Consider the following 4836-nt stretch of genomic DNA (forward strand, 5'->3'; position numbering starts at 1 on the left):
AGGCAAACCAAAAAGGAAAAAAGAAAAACAAAACGGAACTCGGGCCATGACAGTACCCTCCCCTCAACGGTCGCCACCCGGCGACCGAGAAGACTGGGAGACGGTAAAGTCAGAGATGAGGGAGGGGTCGAGGATGAAGGAACGTGGAACCCAGGAGCGTTCCTCCGGACCACAGCCCTCCCAATCGACGAGATACTGGTAACCCCGACCTCGCCGACGGGAGGCCACGATCCGGCGGACAGAGTAGGCCGGATGGCCATCTATGACTCGGGCGGGAGGAGGGGGTTCGGCCGGAGGGCAAAGGTCACTCGAATGGACAGGTTTAATCTGGGACACATGGAAAGTGGAATGCATGCGTAGGGACTTGGGAAGGCGTAGCCAAACAGCGGCTGGGCTAATAACAGCCAGGATTTCAAAAGGGCCGATGTATTTGGGACCCAACTTCTTAGATGTGGCTTTCAGGGGGACATCACGGGTGGACAGCCAGACCTCTTGACCGACAACATAAGTAGGTGCAGGAATCCTCTTACGGTCAGCCATGCGTTTGTTCTGAGTGGCTGTGTTGTTGAGTGCAGCAATGGTATCTCTCCATACCTTTTGGCAGCGACGGATGTGGTGCTGGACAGAGGTGACCGAAATGGACTCCTCATCAGAGGGAAGGAGCAGTGGTTGGTAGCCCAGGGAGACCTCGAATGGGGAGAAACCTGTGGCGGCGGAGGTGTGACTGTTATGTGCATATTCAACCCAAGGGAGGTATTGGGCCCAGTCTCTGGGATTGGAGGCAGTAAGACAACGAAGAGTGGTCTCTAGCTCCTGGTTCATTCTCTCTGTCTGGCCATTGGTTTGGGGGTGATAACCTGAGGTCAGGGCAACTTTAGCTCCCAGGGCTGCACAGAACTTCTTCCAGATCTGGGAGATGAACTGAGGTCCACGGTCTGACAAAATCTCCTGGGGGATACCATGCAGTCGATAAACATGTTTCATCAAAAGTAGAGCAGTTTGAGCAGCGGTGGGTAACCTACGGAGGGGAACTAAATGGCAGGACTTGGAGAATCGGTCAATGATGGTAAATATGGTTGTCATACCTTTTGACGTGGGGAGACCCGTGACAAAATCGACAGCAATGTGGGACCAGGGACGCTTAGGAATGGGTAGAGGTTGGAGTAGGCCTGCAGGAGGCTGGTGTGAGGACTTGTTTCTGGAACATACTACACATGCTTGGACAAACTCTCTTACGTCTTTATGGACAGATGGCCACCAGAACCTTCTACTAACCAGGGCAACAGTACGACCCATACCTGGGTGGCCAGAGAATTTAGATGCATGTATCCACTGGAGGAAACGGGAACGGACTGAAGTAGGCACGTAGATCTTCCCATTAGGACACGAGGGAGGAGGTGGCTCCGATTGATGAGCCTGTCTGAGGATGTCCTCGATCTCCCAGAAAACAGACCCCACCGTGCAGCTGGGTGGTAAAATGGGGGCCGGACCATCATAGGAGTCATCAGGAGCATAAACTCTAGATAGGGCGTCGGGTTTGGTATTCTTAGAACCTGGGCGGTAGGAGATGGAAAGGTTAAATCTGGAAAAGAATAGAGACCAGCGGCACTGACGTGGGTTTGACCGTTTAGCCGACTGGAGATAGGCCAGATTTTTATGATCGGTCCAAACCAAAATGGGATGCTCAGCTCCCTCCAGCCAGTGTCTCCATTCCTCCAGTGCCAACTTAATGGCAAGGAGTTCACGGTCTCCAACATCATAATTACGCTCAGGAGGGGTTAATCTGCGAGAGAAGAAGGCACATGGATGAGTACGGTGATCTTGGCTAGAAACTTGTGACAATACTGCACCAACACCAGTGTCGGATGCATCAACCTCCAAAATAAACTGTTTGGAGGGGTCAGGCTGGACCAGAATGGGTGCGTTGGCAAACAGGGACTTTAAATCATTGAAGGCTTTCTCAGCTTGGGGTGTCCAGGTGAAGGCAGACTTGGTAGAGGTGAGGGCAGTTAATGGTGAGGCCGTCTGACTATAGTTTCGAATAAATCGACGATAGAAGTTTGCAAACCCCAAGAAACGTTGGAGCTGCTTTCTTGTCTCTGGCCTAGGCCAATCCAGAACCGCCTTGATCTTGTCCTCGGAGGGTCTTACCTGTCCGCCCTCTAAGACGTACCCCAGGAAGGTGACGGACTGACGATGAAATTCACATTTCTCTGCCTTAACGTAGAGTTTATTCTCCAGGAGTCGCTGGAGAACCAGGCGAACATGCTTCTCATGTTCTTCTCGGGACTTAGAGTAAATCAGTATGTCATCTAGGTAGACGAAGACAAACACGTTAAGGAAATCTCTCAACACATCATTCACCAATGCTTGAAAAAATGCAGGAGCGTTAGTTAATCCGAAAGGCATGACCAAGTATTCATAATGGCCCATAGGGGTCTTAAACACCGTCTTCCATTCATCTCCTTCACGGATGCGGAGGAGATGATAGGCGTTTCTGAGATCCAATTTGGTAAATATGGTGGCTCCGTGGACAGGTTCGAAGGCTGAGGAGAGAAGTGGTAAGGGATATTTATTCTTAACAGTAATCTGGTTGAGCCCTCGATAGTCAATACAGGGTCTCAATGAGCCATCCTTTTTCCCCACAAAAAAGAATCCTGCAGCTAGGGGGGATGAGGACGTGCGGATTATACCGGCGGCCAGTGAGTCATTTATGTACTTTTCCATTGTTTGACGCTCAGGTCTGAAAATGTTGTACAACCTGCTGTTAGGAAGTGGCGCACCGGGCAACAAATCAATGGCGCAATCGTAAGGTCGATGAGGCGGCAGAGAGAGAGCCTTTTCTTTACTGAAAACGTTTGCCAAGTCGTGATACTCTATGGGAACAACTGAGAGGTCGAGGGGGCCTGCCTCATGAGGTTCTGCCGCCGCCGGACTGAGTGGGACGGCAGAGCGGAGACAAGTGATATGACACTTACTAGACCAGGACTCGATGTGGGACTCACTCCAGTTGATGTGTGGATTGTGAGCTTGAAGCCAGCCAAAGCCCAGGACAATGGCAGAACTAGCGGCTGGGAAGACAAAAAATGAGATGTGTTCAGAATGGTTGCCAGAAATTAATAGACGTACTGGTGAAGTACGATGGGTTATTTTGGGCAGGGCCTCCCCATTAAGGGCGGAAACACGGAGGGGAACTGGTAGCAGCTCGATTTCGATTCCCAGCTGTTGGACTAAGACTGTGTTAATAAGATTTTGCTCACAACCTGAATCTATGAGGACAGAGAGAGAAACAGATGTTTGGTCATTGAATAAAGTAGCAGGGAGTAGTAGGCGAGGCGTCTTCTTGTCTTGCGCCAGCAGTCTCCTCGCCGCTACTGCCGGGCCTGCCTGTTTAAACGGATGGGACAATTAGCAAAGAAATGTGTAGGTGAACCACAATACAAACAGAGCCTAGATGCCATTCTCTTTTGCCTCTCCTCCGGTGTTAGGCGGGTGTGGCCAATCTGCATGGGTTCCGACTCTGTGGAAGATGGTAGCACCGGGGTAGGTTGAGTGGAGCAGGAAGATGGAACTGCGAAGTGCGTCTTGACAGTTGAACCCCTTCGGCTCCGATCCCTGGCTCTAGCTCGTATACGGTTATCCAGCCTTATAGTAAGACTAATCAACTCCTCCAACGTATCGGGTTCATCTAGTGTTGCTAGTTCATCCTTTACTTGCTCATTCAGGGCATGAAAATAAGCACTCTTTAATGCTGCTGCGTTCCAGCCCGAAGCCGCAGCTTTAATTCTGAAATCGATAGTGAAGTCAAAAACAGTTCTCTGCCCTTGCTTGAGGTTTCTTAGTTCGCGAGAGCTTGAGGTCTTGTCAGTCTCTTGACAAAAAACTTGTTTTAGCTCCTTCAAAAACTCAGGGAAAGTGCACCCAAACTCTGTGGACGACGTGAATCTAGATTCAGCCCATTCTAAGGCACGACCGGTCAACAAGGAGAGCATGTAAGCTATCTTTGAGTTATCATGTTGAAAACTTTGCGGAGAGTGGTTGAAAATTATCTGACATTGTAGAATGAAACCTTTACATTTGTGAATGTCACCTGCAAACTTCTCCGGGGCCGGCGGTCGGACGTCGGAAAACGTGGAGTGGGTTGGAGGGTCCGGAGCAGGAGGCGGAGCAGGAGACGGAGCAGGAGGTGAACTCTGCGACTGTTGGACAGAGCCTTGCAAAAAGTTTGCCAGTTCAGTGAGTCGGCGGTTTGTCTCAGCCTGCCGACTACCCAACTCTCTGAGCGCGGCATCATGAGACTGTATGAGAGTGTGTTGTTCTGAGAGCGCTCTCCTGATAGCGTCTGCTGGGGTAGACTGTTGGCCTGAGTGTTCTGTCATGTCGGGTTCAAGTTTTCTTACCCACATGCAAGAACACGCTCAGGAGAACAAAATCAGTTAAATAAGTTTATTTAAAGGGAAAGGGGTAAGGGGACGATGGTCGGAGATTGGTAAGAGGAGTCAGAACGTCTGACTGCAACGAGAGGAAGGGAAGTGAGTGGTGGGTTCAAATGCACGTGGGAATTCTCAAAACAAGTAAAGAGCTCGATCTTACTTTCAGGAAGGGAGAGTGGAAGCGCAGACCTGCTGCAGAGGCGTGGGTTCCAGGTTCCGGCAGACTGAGTCGACGGAGAGCGTTGGAGGGCGGACAGGTAAGTGTGCTGTGGACGGACAGAGCCGCTGGCGGAGGTCCAGGTCTAATATAGCTCCCGGGGCTAGGGCGACCTGCGGGTAGCTGGTGGCGTCTCAAGGTGAGTCCGCAGGGGAGGATCAGGAGAAGGTAAGTGCACGGAGTATG

This window comes from Poecilia formosa, unplaced genomic scaffold (genome assembly GCF_000485575.1).
Source record: "Poecilia formosa unplaced genomic scaffold, Poecilia_formosa-5.1.2 Scaffold665, whole genome shotgun sequence".
NCBI lineage: Eukaryota > Metazoa > Chordata > Actinopteri > Cyprinodontiformes > Poeciliidae > Poecilia > Poecilia formosa.